The sequence below is a fragment of the Schistocerca cancellata genome, chromosome 6 (genome assembly GCF_023864275.1).
Source record: "Schistocerca cancellata isolate TAMUIC-IGC-003103 chromosome 6, iqSchCanc2.1, whole genome shotgun sequence".
NCBI classification, from domain to species: domain Eukaryota; kingdom Metazoa; phylum Arthropoda; class Insecta; order Orthoptera; family Acrididae; genus Schistocerca; species Schistocerca cancellata.
In genome coordinates this window covers 245,678,703-245,695,514 of record NC_064631.1, presented here as the reverse complement: position 1 = coordinate 245,695,514, position 16,812 = coordinate 245,678,703, and positions in this window count along the sequence as shown.

The following is a 16,812-nucleotide window of genomic DNA, read 5'->3' as shown; positions in this document are numbered from 1 at the left end:
AGACGAAATAATTTCCTCGAAAAAGAAAAACGTGTAAAATATTAATTGTCTTCTTTTACAATGTTGACTGTAAGGATTAAAGGTATTTATTAGCTTAATTATATTTTTTCGTAAGTTTTCAAACTTGGTCAAATAAAATCATTGCGTACAAAACAGCAAAACTAAGGATACGATGTTTCAACTCTGAAAAGGGATAGAAAAAACTGTAGCACGAAGTACAAAAAAAATTACTTGTAACTACTAACAGTAAGAATGAGACTCTATATCTCTTACGTAAAATTATTTCTAAAATAGAATATTTATAATACTAGTTCACTTAAGAAATTAATATATCTTACAGAAGACACCTACTGTATAAATGACGAGTGTGCATGTGCAATACCAATAGAATCGACCTGTGGGTCAGAAAACTACTAAGTTGTTCTTCGATTCTTGTTTTGGATATTGTCTTGTAAAGCTTTGCGTACTAATTCTGCCACACGAGCACTAATTGTTACCTAAACAGTAAATGGTTTGCTTGTTTCACCGTTCATCGACCACTTTTACAGAGCTGCGCTTCCTCTGTGATTTTGTTTCCGTTGGCTCTGAACGCGGGACAGTCCAGCTCAGAGCAGTGTGTGCGGTCTCACCCGCTCCGCAGCTCTCTCTCTCTCGCTCCCATGCCGCTGAACTACACTGCCTTGGGCCCGCAGGGCGCAATTCTTTGAAATTTTTTGGAAATTTGTGGTAAGGTTCTATGGGACCAAACTGCTGAGGTTATTGGTCCCTAGACTTATACACTAATTAAACTAACTTACGCTAAGGACAACACACACACACACACACGCACACACACACACACACACACACACACACACACGCACGCTCGACGGAGGACTCGAACCGCAAGCGAGGGGAGCCACACGATCCGTGACATGGCGCCTTTTACTGCGCGGCCACTTCGCGCGGCTCTCATTATTCTGACCTTATAATGAAATGTACAATGACGCAAAGTAGATACTGTCTAATCTCTGCGGGGCCTTCGGCGTTGTACATTGTCAACAGAAATCAGTCCTGTCAAGTGACAACTTTGCTCATTCCAGTGCTTCAGCAAACTTGTAAGACGTGTATATTTCTATTGTCTATTGTCAAATAACAATTTATGAAAGATGTTTATATTGTAGTAATAGGATTAAGTAGGAATAATTAATGTCATGTTGGAAATAATTGTGGTAGCGGGGAATGTCTGCACCAAAGTATTGTTGACAAGAGAGACCGCAAATTGATATAACTTTAAAAAGGGCGGGAGAGACCGCGTATGGATACATTTCAAGAAAAGAGCGGGAAAGACCGCGTATTGATACATTTTCTAATGATAGCAGGGATTGTCAGCACCAGAAAGCATTGTTGGCAGGAGAGACCGCACTTTAGCGTTCATAGGAAGTCAGTAGTAAGCGAGAAGTGAAGCGAGTCGGTAGCAGGTCTGTAGCGAGAGTTTTAGAGGAGCGGTGTGCCTGCCAGCCACTAGCTATGATTTACAAGAGATTATAAACGGATGTACAGAGACATCAGCTAAATATTATAATAAGAGGAACTAATATTGTTGAATTAATTTTTTGAGAAAGTCAAGACTACTGAAGGTATGTTTGCGCATTGCTAGTTGTAAGATTATTGTAAAAAGTAAGTCCCATTTGAACGTTTGTAAAATCATTTCATTCAGAATATAATATAACTTTTGCCAGCAGTATTGCATTTCTAATTATAATCCATCCCAAAAACCATCAACGTAAAACTTTGCAAAATTTTATTGTTGTCAAGAAAAAGTTTAACTATGAATTACGTAACTTCAGTCAAATTAATTAAAAAAGGTAAGGAACAGTTTTGGGTTATTGCAGATAACGACTGAGGGCCACACGACGACAACACATTTTATGTTTCGTCGAAATAATCCGAAAATCACTTTTAAAAAGCAGCAATTAAATTTGTATGCTAAGATTGAGAAAGAGAATAAATTTCAAAGGGAAGATTTCATTTGTTATTATTAAGCAAGAGATAGAAATCCTAAGGAAAGGTTTCAGAGTTTACTGTAAAAGGGAAGGTTATCATTAACAAAAGAGGTATGGAGGAGACGGGAAGGTTTCAAACTGAAATTAGATATTAATGTAGACTTCTCTGCATCAGATAGCAAATCAGTACAATTCTTCTTGCAGTTACCATGCACTCCTATTTCATGTGACATTGTTCTTAGCTTTTTAGATCATTCAGATTGTCTGCCACAGCTCTGTCTTTATCTAGACTTAGCCACTGCAGCTTGACACGTTGACCTCAGTTGGACTTTACACAATATTCAATTCTATCTACCACAGCACAAAGCGCTCAAGCGATTGTCAAGGTTGCTCTGTTTTAGCATAAATAACGGCAAAAAATTCAGTCCCACCACAGTACATAGCAAAGAAGCTAATGTCAAATCTGCTCCATGCTAGCTTCGACAGTACATAAGAAAGATCAACAATGACATTGCATTTAACAATGTCAACATGAGACTTCCACAAAAGCAGACAAAAAAATCATTACAGCTCAGAAATCCGCACCTGCTCGACTTCACCCTTTCTGTCTGTGTATTGAACGTACTTGACCCATTTTCTCCGTGTACACTATATTTCAATCTGCCTATAATTCCGTGACTATACTCATCACATTCTTTTAAGTTCACCTAACTGAAAGTACATCAGATGAACTTCATAATGATACCACTAACTCATTTTCGTGACATTTGGACTTAACCCCTTCTTTCCGTGTAGTCTTCAAATGTTATTGTAATTTCATTGATATTACTTTTCCGTGTTGTATTTTTTGGCTACCATTGTATATAGTAACTCAAGCACCAGACTGGTATTGAATAGTTCCTCATTGAGTTGTTACAATCAGTGAGGCACATATCCGCCTAATACCTAAATCCATCCATACAGTTTCAATGATTTTAATACTTTCGGGCAAAAAACATGAGGGAATAAAAATTGTGAAACTCGAGAAAGAAGAGAAAATTTAGCTTTGAAATTATAAAGGCAATGAAGCGAGTGAAATTTACCTCAGTTATTGGAAACGTTTTCTCTACAAACACAGGACCGCCGTTAAGTAATAATCCTCACAGTTTTGGCCAAAGACGGTCCAACATGACCCGACAGACGCCCGTGTCATCAGTCAGTCAGTGGCGTCGAGTGGATGCGCCATGGCGGGCCGTGGGCTCTGCACACACCGTACTCTCCGGTGGTGTCGTCTTAAGAGTTATATGTGGTGTGAACTCAAGAACATCCTGCAGAAGCCTGTTTAGGGAACTAGGGATACTAACTACGGCTTCCCAATATATTTATTCCTTAATGAAATTTGTCATTAAAAATATATCACTTTTTCAAACCAACAGCTCAATTCATGGAATCAATACTAGAAATAAGAATATTCTTCACAGGGATTTAAAGTCACTTAGTCTTGTACAAAAAGGTGTGCATTATTCAGGAACACACATTTTCAATAACTTGCCAGCAGCCATAAAAAGCTTAACAACCAATGAAATTCAGTTTAAGAGAAGCCTAAAGGATTTATTGGTGGCCAACTCCTTCTACTCCATTGATGAATTTCTTAGTAAAACCAACTGATTTGTATATAAGTACAACATAACTTCTGCACAATTTCAGTGCAGTAATGTGCTCACTGAAAATTTCTCTCTCTCTCTCTCTCTCTCTCTCTCTCTCTCTCTCTCTCTCTCTCTCTGTGTGTGTGTGTGTAAGTATAATCTAACTTCTGCACCATTTCAGTGCAGTAATGTGTTCATTGTAAATAAGTATTACAGTAGTTGTATTACATGTTTATTACCTTATAAATAAATAAAAAACTTTTTTATTTTAAATTCAGTGCATTAGTATTTGTAAAATGACTCTTAGTGTTCATTAAAAAATGACGATCATTCCACTTGGGACCTGTGGAATGGTACATTAGCTTATTTGTTTTAGTTGTAAATATTTGCCATGTATTGTTGTTTTTCTGACATGTTCCACATCCTGGAGGACCTCCTCACTACGGATCAATTGGAATGAAAGTAAATCTAATCTAATCTAATCTAACAGACCACGGAGCCACTACTACCCGGCCAAGTAGCTCCTCAGTTGGCATCACAAGGCTGAGTGCATCGTGTTGCAGACCTCCCTCAAAGGGCACATACCAGTACCGTGATTCGAAACTAGGTCCTCCGCATTGCAGCCAGCCAAGCTAACCGTATAGATACGGAGGCGGAACTATTCAGTTTTATAGAAATCTATTTTGTCGGGCAGGTATTCTCGTTGCAACACAGCCATGAAGTTAACATGTCGAACGAGTTAATCTCTGGCTAGCCATTGCAGATTACGGGTTCCTTATGCCATAAACCACTGATTACTCGTTTAATGCTTGCTGTTCAAACCCGGATATATTCAGTATGAGTTTAGGCTGTAGAGGTGACAACGCCTGAATCTGGTACTTGTTATTACCGAGCTAACGACGGTTTTTTAAAGCTACTGTCCTCTTAAAAATCAAGACTTTTTGAATGTTACAGAAGCTGCAGGCTATTGAAATAGCAAATCTGAAAATTTTATCAAATAAAGAACTTTTCCAGAATTGATTTTCACTCTGCATCGGAGTTTGCGCTAGTCTGAAACTTCCTGGCAAATTAACACTGTGTGTCGAATAGGGACTCACACCTGAGACCTTCACTTTTCACGAGAATGTGCTCTACCGACCGACCAAGTTAGGTACTGAGTGGAAGTGAGATTGGATGTCACATAAGAATACGTCATAATTCTACGTAAATTCAATTCCGCACCAGAATTTTTTACGATTATGTTTAATATCGGCTGATATGATGCACATGCACAAACAAACAAATGATGACAATTTCAGAAAAAATTGTGTGATGTATTCAACAGAAAGACTTTCACAAATTGAGCTAGTCAATAATACGTTGGTCCACTGCTGGACCTTATGGCGCAAGTTATTCCGTTTGCAATTGATTGACAGATTTGTTGGATGTCCTCCTGAGGGACATCGTAGCAAATCACGTCCAATTGGCGCGTTAGGTCGTCAAAATCCTAGGCCGTGCCCGTAACACTCCAACGGTTGGGAAGTGATAGGGTTTGAAAAGCATAAAGACAAGCAGTAGAAATTCTCGCCCTGTGGAAGCGGGCATTATGTAGCTGAATTGTAAGCCCAGGAGGCTTGTCATGAAGGCTAACAAAATAGGGTGCAGAATATCGTCGACGTACCGCTGCGCTGTAGGGCGCCGCGGATGACAACTACAGGGGCCTGCTATGGAAAGAAGTGGCACCCCAGATCACCACTCCTTGCTGTCGGACAATATGGCGGCCGACGGCCAGTTTGGTATCCCATCATTACCTGGGCCTTCTCCAGACATATCATCTGCGTGGGCCCTCATTGGTTACAGTAGAATTGTGTTCAGTGCTAAGACCCGCTTCGAATTGAGCCTCGGTGACCTGCTAAGACATCTCTGGAAACTTGGAAATGCCCCGAAAAGTCGTGGCATTTCTGTTTCTTTTTTTAAATCATCAGTCTTGTGCCCCCCCCCCCCCCAAACTGCAACCAAATCCCCAATTATTTATTATTTGCTGCATGTGTTCAAGACTCTGTCTTCCGCTACAACTTTTCCCTACTACAGCCTCTCTGAAAAATGGAAGCTATTCTCTGATGTGTTAACAGATGTCCTATCATCATGTCACTTCTTCTGCTGTGAACTTCGTCATTCCTTACATTAGCGGTTCACTTAATATTCAACATTCTTCCGTAGCACCACATTCCAAATGCTTCTATACTCTTCTGTTCCGGTTTATCCACAGTTCATGTTTCATTACCATGCAATGTTGTGCTCCAGATGTACACTCTTAGAAATTTCATCCTGAAATTCAGGCATATGTTTGATACTGGCAGATTCTTTTCCAGAAATGGCCCTTTTGCGAGTGGTAGTCCACGTTTTATGTCTTCCTTACTCGATTCCCGGCGGGGTCAGGGACTTTCTCTGCCTCGTGATGACTGGGTGTTGTGTGATGTCCTTAGGTTAGTTAGGTTTAAGTAGTTCTAAGTTCTAGGGCACTGATGACCATAGATGTTAAGTCCCATAGTGCTCAGAGCCATTTTTTTCTTCCTTACTCGATCGATCATGGGTTATTTTGCTGGCTAGGTAGCAGATTTACTTTACTCCGTGTATTTCGTTATCACCAATTATGATGCTAAGTTTCTCGCTGTTCTCATTTCTGCTACTACACATTACTTTTGTTTTTCTTCGATTTACTCTCAGTTCGTATTCTGTACTCATCAGACTGTTCATTTCCATTCAACACATTCTGTAATTCTTCTTCGCTTTCACTGAAAACAGCAATGTCGTCAGCTCATCTTAACATTGACATCCTTTCACCTTGAATCTTAATCCTATAGTTGAAGTTTTCTTTTACTTCCGTCAGTGCTTCTTCGACTTACAGACTGAACAAGGGTGAAAGGTTAAATCACTATCTACGAATGCATGCTTTCACGGCGATATCCGTTAGTAAAACATTCTCGGGTTTCAAGCCGCGTCAAGTGGTTTACTGCCCACGAGCTTTCGGCAGAGATATCCTCTGCCATTGTCGTGGATAACTGTCGTGTGGTTGTGATTGCCGTCCTTATATAGCCGCCCGTCGCTCTTGACGTCGCTCGTGACGTCACTGGTGCTCGGTCCCGCACCATATATGGTAATGTTTTGGCCGCGCTACTGCCGGGCCCGCTTCAACTCCCTCAACACCGGATCCCACGCTGTACTCAGCTGCAGTCCACCGTCTCTATGGTGAAGGTTTGTCAGAAATTATGGCCTCGTTTATCACTCTATCCCAGAAGCCATTACTCCGTTTAATAACAGACGTCTCATCGAATGCAATTCCGTGTCCGTTTTCCAGAGCATGTTCTGCTACAGCTGACTTTTCGGGATAGCGCAGACGGTAACATCTTTCATGTTCTATGCGGCGCTGTTCAATAGTACGAACAGTCTGGCCGACATAAAACAGCCCACATCCACACGGTATCTTGTAAATTCCTGGCGTTCTGAGGCCTACATCGTCTTTCACAGATTTCATTAGTTGCCGGATCTTTGCCTGAGGCCTGAAGATAGTGTCTATATTATGCCTCTTCAGGAACCGACTAATCTCCTGTGTTGTGGAATCCCTATCTTACACCCTTTTCAGTTCGAACACTTTTTTCTTCATCTTAAAAAATGGTTCAAATGGCTCTGAGGACTATGGGACTTAACGTCTGAGGTCATCAGTCCCCTAGAACTTAGAATTACTTAAACCTAACTAACCTAAGGACATCACACACATCCATGCCCGAGGCAGGATTCGAACCGGCGACTGTAGCGCCTAGAACCGCTCGGTCACCCCGGCCGGCTCTTGGTCTTCCACTCTTATTGTTCCCTCTTGGTTTTTGTGCACGTTGTATATGACCTGTATTTCCCTACAGATTACACATATATTTCTCGGGATTTCGAACATTTGACACTGTTGTTGTTGTGGTCTTCAGTCCTGAGACTGGTTTGATGCAGGTCTCCATGCTACTCTATCCTGTGCAAGCTTCTTCCTCTCCCAGTACCTACTGCAACCTACATCCTTCTGAATCTGCTTGGTGTATTCATCTCTTGGTCTCCCCCTACGATTTTTACCCTCCACGCTGCCCTCCAATACTAATTTGGTGATCCTTGATGCCTCAGAACATGTCCTACTAACCAATCCCTTCTTCTAGTTAAGTTGTGCCACAAACTTCTCTTCTCCCCAATCCTATTTAACACCTCCTCATTAGTTATGTGATCTACCCATCTAATCTTCAGCATTCTTCTGTAGCACCACATTTCGAAACCTTGTATTCTCTTCTTGTCTAAACTATGTCATTTGACACTATCGATCTTTTTTTTTCAGGTTGACAAATGCTAATAACGTGTCTCGATTTTTCTTCAGTTCTGCTTGCACTACCAACTGTGGCAGAACTGCCTCTCTGCTGCTTTTCCCTTTCTTAAAGTCAAACTGATCGTCATCTAACAGATTTTCAATTTCATTTTCTATTATTCTATGTAATATTATTCTTCTCTGCAACTTGGATGCATGCGCAGTTAACCTGATTGTACGATAATTTTCGCACTTGTCAGTAGTTGCTCTCTTCTGAGGATGATGTTTTTTCTAAAGTGTGATGATATATCGCCAGTCTCAAACATTCTCCACACAACGTGAATAGTCATTCTGTTGCCACTTCCCCAAATCATTTTAGAAATTCCGATGGAATGATTTCTTTCCCTTCTGCATTATTTGCTCTTAGGTCCTCCACAGTCCTTTCAAATTCTAATTCTAATACTGGATCCCCTGTCTCTTTTCTATCTGCCTCTGTTTTGTGTTCCATCATGTCAAGACCTCCCCTTCATAGAATCCTCCAGTGTACTTTTTCCACCTGTCAACTCTCTGCTCTGCATAGGTACTTCAACATACTCTTTCCACCTGTCCTCTCTCTTTTCTGCATTTAACAGTAGAATTCCCATTGCATTCTAAATGTTAGCACCCTTTCCTTTAATTTCACCAAAAGTTCTTTTGACTTTTCTGTAGGCTGAGTCAGTCCTTCATACAATCATTTCTTATTCGATTTTTTCACATTTTTCATGCTGCCATTTCGTCTTAACTTCCTTGCATTTCCTGTTTATTTCATTCTTAAGTAGCTTGTATTTTTGTATTCCTGAATTTTCCTGCTTATTTTTCTACTTCCTTCTTTCGTCGATCAAGTGAAGTATTTCTTCTGTTATCCATGGTTTCTTCGCAGTTATCTTCTTAGTGCCTATTTTTTTCCAACTTCTGTTAGTGTCCTTTTTAGAGATGTCCATTCCTCTTGAGCTGCACTGCCTACTGAGCTATTCATTATCGTAGAATCTGTAGGGTCAAGAAAATTGCGTACCTCTTCAATTGTTAACGGATTGATTCTTCTCGACTAGTAATTGAACTTGAGCCTACTATTCAACATTACTAAATTGTGAGTTGTGAACGCCATGCGAACCAATCTGTGATACCGTAATCTCTGCCTGACCCTGATGTAATCGAAGAGGAATATTCCCGTAGTTCCTGGTCTATCGCAAGTATACCTCCACCTCTTGTGATTCATCGACAGAGTATTCACTATTACTAGCTGCAATTTACTGCAGAACTATTAGCGTTTCTCCTCTCTCAATCCTAGCATCGTGCCCATTTCCCCCCCTAATCCTTTCTTCTACGCCTTTCGCTGCAACCGTACTGAAATCCTCCATAACGTTTTGATTTTAAACTCCCTTGCGTGCTGCATTACCCGTTAAATATCCTCATAAACTACTCTATCTCTTCATCCTCTGCTTTCGAACTACAGTATTGGTGTTGGTTTTCTACCGATTCTGATGAGAACAACCCTGCCCTTAACGATTGCTACTCCCGTTATAGTATTTTTTACTGCTGTTCATCTTACCCTAAACTCGTCTGACCACAAAACCATTTTTCTTTCCCATTTTGCTTCACTGACCCCCAGTATCCCACACAAAGCCCAAGATGGTGCCATGGACCTCTGCCCACTCCTCTGCTGTCTTTGACAAGGCTGTTAATAGAACAAGGGTGACTTTTTATGCTAGAATCTTCGATCGTCATTACTGATTATTTTTATTTAAAATTTAAGCAGAGGTGAGGTTCGAACCGGGAACGTTTTGGTTACTAGTCAAAGACACTACCAATTAATTACGGGCGGATGACCAAAAGAACTGACTCCAATTGATTTTCATAACCAAACAATTATTTCTTTTGGTTTTCATAATCAAACTATTATTTGTTTAGCCATTCCCGCCGACTACATGAAAGGTCGAGTTTATGCAGGGAACACGGTGGGAACGCCAAGGGTGTCTCCACTGTAGAAATAAATGAGCAGGGGTGGGGTAAGGGGCCTAGGAGAGCCCGTAAAACTGCTACTGTCTAGCGCAGGTACTGCCAGGTGAAAAAAGCAGCCGTAAACATGGACCGTCTTGCGTTGGTCCCAGATAAACTATGATATTAATGGTATCTGTTCATTCGAGAACAGTTACTATCTTCATATATATAGTTAAAGCCTTCGTCTGTGCGAATGCACCTATCTGGTACATTACGTATATAGATTGTGGACAGTTGGGAATGTGGGTCTCACGGGAAGCGTTAAGGGATAAGACCCTGCAGTCGCGCTTTGATCTGTGTCCTCAGTGGATCAGATGGATAGAGCGTCTCTCATGTAAGCAGGCGATCCCGGGTTCGAGTAACGGTCCGGGCACACATTTTCAGCTGTCCCCATCGAGATATATCAACAACACCAGCCAGCAGCTGAGGGTTACAATTAATTATCATTTATATGAATAATCATTTAAATTTAAATCGATTACAGAATCGATAGTGCTCGCATCAACTACCATTAGATCTGCACATAGCCAATAACTACATGCGTGATTCAAATGGTAAGAGTGACGGGATCTTGGCACAACAGTAATAAAATTAATGATGACTGTAGTCCGATTTGCTGAAGGGGAACACCTGGGAATGACCGTTAAAAGTTCATAAATCGCTGTGAGTGGTTAGTGGTGGCGTGCCAGTCTCGCGGTGACCCATAACCAGGTGTTTACAGCGTGTGATAGGGATAACATATTGACCTGGGCGCACTCGGTATCGAGGTATCTTACAAGGGGACCGTACCTACTCGGCATCACCGATTTCTTGCAAATTTGTGATACAAGGGGCAATCAGAAAGTTTCCGTTCAAAGGTGGGACGTCCCAGAATCGGCGTGTCAGACAATTAAGATCGCAGAGAGCATTCAGGCAATCATTCCACCGACGCACTGGTTGAAGATACCCGTTTTGTAAAACACTGTATTTATGCATTTACCGCATGGACGTCGGGAAGACAGGAATGCACACTGATCCTTTGTTTACATGTAATTGCTAATACACCCGCATCGGAGTCGCTCTACGTTACATACACTGATCAGCCAAAACATTATGAACACATCCCACCGTGACGCTGGATGCCTGCGGTTGTGTTGCGGGCACGTGAAGCGGTAACAAAAGTGTGTACGCGGAGTGGACACGGACGGTGGATCACCGTAGAGAAGATATAGCCTGCAAAAGGGTGAAATCCACTGAGATGAGTCTGACAAAGGGCAGATTATTATTTCGTAGAGCCTGTGAACAAGTATCTCGAAAGCGGCGAAGTTGGTCGAATATTCACGTGTTACTGCCGTGAGCGTCTACGGGAAGAGGTAGGACAGTGAAACTACCACTAGGCGCTGAGTGGTTGGACGTCCACTGCTCTTCACAGAACGTTCGGTGGCTTGTCTGCTCTGTAAATTAGTAATCTGTGGCATCTCTGCCAAAAGAGCAGAGTGCTGGTGCACGCGCAAGTGTTTCGGAGCATCGTACGTTGTTGAACATGGATCTCTGCAGCAGACCACCCTTACGTGTTCACATGCTGACCAATCTACATCTTCAAATACGATTCTAGTGGCCACGGGACCATCGGGATTCAACCGTCGATCAATGAAAACGTGTCGGCTCTTCGGGTGACTCACATTTTTGCTACACTACACCGATGGTCGTCTCCACAAATGCCGTCGTCGAGGTGAACAGTGGCTCGGAACGTGCAGCGCACCACGGACGCAGGGTGGTGGGAGCAGTATTATGCTACGGGAGACATTGTCCTGCCCTTGCATGGGACCTGTTGTAGTAATCGAAGACGCGCTGACTGCTGTGAATCACATGCACCCCTTCATGCTTGACGTCTTCCCGACGGAAATGTCATCTTTCAGCAGTATAACTGTCCGTGTCTTAGAGCCAGAACAGTGCTGCAGTGGTCTGAGGAGCATTATAGTGGACTGTCTTTGGTGTCTCGGCTACAAAATTCGCTTATGTAAATCCTATGAAACCCATCTGGCTCGCTATTGGACACCATCACCGCGTACAGGAAACAGCGGCTCCCTATTAACGCGAATTACACGTACCTCTACAACAAACAAACCTACCAACAAATTGTTGGATCCCTGATACGCAGAACCTGCGATGTATTCCGTTTCAAAGACGGACAAACAAGCTATTCAACAGGTGGTCACAACGTTTGGGTGGTCATAATGTTTTGGGTCATCCGTGTGTACGCTGCAGCAACGCCCAACTTCTTGATCACCGATTACGTGTGTAGCACTTGGCAAGAAATGATGAGCGACAGAAGGAGGAGCTAAAGCTGGCCAATTGTGTAGAGAAAATAAACATTTCTGACTTGGACTGGACGAGGCGTGGGAAATTTATGTCAGGCTAGTTTACAGTCAGCGGTTGGCGTTGCAGAAAGAGGGCAGAATGGTAATCCGACGGTCCTGAGGTTGAGCCCCTACCCGGAAGGCTTTTTATTTTCAATTCTTATTTTACGTAACTGCAAATAAAACGATGTAATACTCAACATAATGTAGGTATTCAAATTTTCATAAAAGGAGAGACAAAAGAAAATCTCAGTTCGAAAATATATATTCTGGAAAGGATCGTAATGCGTACACGAGAATTTCGGACATAAAATTAGATATTTTTTATTATTTAACAGTTGATCCTGTGTACGTACTGTAGTGATACTTCCGTAAAATCAAGGGAAGCAGTAGTTGTCTGAGAGTCTTGCACTCGTTAAAAATGCCGGAAATTACATTATTGTTTTAAATATTCTATAGAAAAATAAACTTGGTTTACATTATTAAATATTTTGCCTCATCGCACAGTTTTGCTAAATTCTGGCGAGGATAGTTGGTGATCTTCAATGATGCAGTCTTCTCAGGATGTGATTTCTTATCCTCTCTCGATGGATCAAAAAAATGGCTCTGAGCACTGTGGGACTTAACAGCTCAGGTCATCAGTCCCCTAGAACTTAGAACTACTTAAACCTAACTCACCTAAGGACATCACATACATCCATGCCCGAGGCAGGATTCGAACCTGCGACCGTAGCGGTCACGTGGTTCCAGACTGAAGCGCCTAGAACCGCTCGGCCACCAGCGGCCGGCTTTCGATGGATCGATTTTGCTTGCAACGGGAACCTATTCTTCGCGTGCAGATGCCGAGGGCTGCTCGAACGTTATAACGAAACTAACTGAACACGATGACCCGTAAACCTTAACTACAATCCGTTCTTGGAAATTTATTTGCACTGTCCTCATGGGCGTTGTAAGTATAATCCTTGCTTGGAAATTTATTTACAGTCTCAAATTTTCTTTTTCACGTTTGTTATGAAAATATTAATATGTGCGGTACACTGAGGTGGAAAAAGTTGTTGGATACCTCCTACTATTGTGTCGGGCCTCCTTTTGTCCGACGTAGAGCAGCAATTTGACGTGCCATGGACACCACAAATCGTTGGTAGTCGCCTTCAGAAATATTGAACCATGCTGCATCTGTAGCCGTCCAGTGCAGAATTTATGTACGAATTCACCTCTCGATTATATCCTATGTCGCGTGATCTGGGTGGTCAAATCATTCGGTCGAATTGTCTTTAAACGAATCGCGAACAGTTGTTGCCTGTTGATATAGCGTATTGTCATCGAAAAAAATTACATCGTTGTTTGGGAAATCAACGAGTGGCTACAGAAGTGTCCAAGTAGCCGAACACAACCATTTGCAAGTCAATGATCGGTTAGTTGAACCAGTGGACCCAGGCCATTCCATGTAAACACAGCCCACACCATTATGGAGTCACCTCCTGCTTTCACAGTGCCTTGTTGACAAGTTGGGTCCACTTAACAAATGAAATCGGAACTTGACTGGTCAGGTCATCGTTCTTCAGTCGTCTAGGGACCAACTGATATGGTGACGAGCCGAGGAGAGAGCACTGCAGGCGATGTCGTGCTGTTAGCACAGGCACATGGTCAGGAGCCAAGGAGAGGCACTGCATGCGATGTCATGCTGTTAGCAAAGACACATGGTCACGAGCTGAGGAGAGGCACTGCAGGCGATGTCATGTTGTTAGCAAAGGCACATGGTCACGAGCCAAGGATAGGCACTGCAGGCGATGTCGTGCTGTTAGCAAAGGCACATGGTCACGAGCTGAGGGGAGGCACTGCAGGTGATGTCATGCTGTTAGCAAAGACACATGGTCACGAGCTGAGGAGAGGCACTACGGGTGATGTTGTGCTATTAGCAAAGGCACATGGTCACAAGCCGAGGAGAGGCACTGCAGGCGATGTCATGCTGTTAGCAAAGTGACATGGTCACGAGCCGAGGAGAGGTACTGCAGGCGATGTCGTGCTGTTAGCAAAGGCACGCGCGACAGTCGTCTGCTGCCATACCACAGTGACGCCAAATTTCGCCACGCTGTTCTAACGGTGACGTTCGTCGTACGTCGCACACTGATTTCTGCAATCATTTCACGCCGTGTTGCTTGTCTGTCAGTACAACGCAAACTCCCCTGCTCTCGGCCGTTAAGTGAAGGCCGTCGGCCATTGTGTTGCGCGTGATGAGAAGTAACCCTAAAATTTAGTATACTCGGCACGTTCTTGACGCTGTGGATATCGGAATATTGAATTCCCTAACGGTTTACAAAGTGGAATGTCCCATGCATGCCTCTTCAGCTACCATTCCGCGTTCAAAGTCGTGCGGTCATTATCACGTCGGATGCCTTTTCATATGAATCAGCTGAGTGTAAATGACAGCTCCGCCAATACACTGCCCTGTTACATCGTTTTGTACGCAATGCTACCTCCATGTGTATACGTACACAACGCTGTCGTAAGACATTGGCACCCCAGTGTATATCTAGCATTATTTCGGTTTATTTGCAATGTAAGCAGCGTAAAATTTAAAATAAAAAGAAAGTTGGTTCAGTGCAGAGACTCGACTCCACGACTGTTAGATTCCTGTTCTGTACTCTTTCCGCTGAGTCAGTCGCTGGTTTTCAACTCCGCTAACAGAAATGGTTGATGTCCGCCCGAGCTGCATCAAAAATGCTGTTTTTTTTAAACGCTTGGCAATTCGGAGCTTCCACTAGTTGTCGCTTTCATTTCTGGCCAAGTACTGCATTCATACATATTACGAAAGAGTACATATGTATGTATATATGTATGTATGTTCGTATATACGTGTGGGTATGTACAGCTCCATCTAAGCCATTGGACCGATTTCAGCCAAATTGAGTCACATACCCGTAATGTCAGGTAACAATCGCTGTCGGAGAAGAAACCACCTACCTATCACAGATCGGGAGATATAATGTCATAAACAAAAAGCTCCCACATCATGCATGAATTTTAAATTTATTGCCGGCCGGAGTGGCCGTACGGTTCTAGGCGCTACAGTCTGGAACCGAGCGACCGCTACGGTCGCAGCTTCGAATTCTGCCTCGGGCATGGATGTGTGTGATGTCCTTAGGTTAGTTAGGTTTAATTAGTTCTAAGTTCTAGGCGACTGATGACCTCAGAAGTTAAGTCGCATAGTGCTCAGAGCCATTTTTTTTAATTTATTACTTCTCTGCTACCAACTCCTCTCAATCAATTTGCAAGTCAGGATCCGCATATGCCGCTACATGCACTTACAAAAGTATATCACGGTACCATACAGACAGTTCAGAAAATATGACGTTATACACACTGAGGTATGTGAAAAAATGCCACATTATGCACTACGTTTAAATTTATTACTTCAGCTTAAGAAAATCCCTGATACCTGGTAGCGCTTTTGGCAGTTTTCGCTTGCGAAGCGCGATCGGCTGTAGACGAAAACGATAGCAGTCTATAGATCTATGAATAAGCTTTGCCATAGAGACTTTTACAAAATCGCATTGTATAGAAGCGAGGCAGCTATATTAGTATATTTGCACATAATACATATTTCTTTGTACTGCTGTTTCATAATTTCAAATGTGGTTTCACGAATACACGGATACTTCACTACAAACACAGTTCATTTTGTGTTTCTGTTTCTAATAGAAAACTAGCAAAATGATTACCCGGGCAAGTATACCACAAATTTGGACCAAATTGGGCATAACGAGTATGCTCGGTCCGCTTGTTATCAGAAGAAACATGAGGTACTGAGTTATCTTGTTGGAAGTTGATGTCATGGAAGCCTCGAAGGTAAGGTACAGCTATCTAACTTACCATGTCAGAAATGCTAGCCAAACTACGCTGTAGTCGAGCCAAACGTGATCGTCTTGCGTAGCCAGTGGCATCCTATACCGTCACATGTGGTGCCGGGCCTGCTTAATGTTGACGGAGTAAACTGTAACATTCGTTCGCTTCGGTCCCTCTACAGATGGATACGTCTATCGTGTGTTGTGCTCAGAATCGGGACTTGTCAGGAGAGACGAATTCATGCAACTTCTGCTTTCAGTGATGTAGTCCGGCTCATCAATGTTGGCTACAAACACGCCTGTTTCCTGACTCAAGGTATGGGACGTGATGTATGACCTTGCACGTCTGAGCAAACAGTATGTCTGCCTTCTCAAGGTCTGGTCTAGTGGTGCAGCATTGAGTATGGCGCTCGAGTATCCAATACTGCTTGACAATTTCTAAAGAACAACTGCCAGTTGCTACGGAATAACCAAAAATAACTACAGAAGAAGCGACCAATAACAGTAAAAGGAAATGTAAAGGACAGGACGAGTTAACTGCAGCGAAGCCTGTGTACGAACCTCCTGTATTTACAATTCATGCATACGGTGTCTGAAGAAGATTGCTGTGGAACCCATTTGTTCGACATTCCATGCGGTACGGCAACATGTCTCCAAGGTATCATG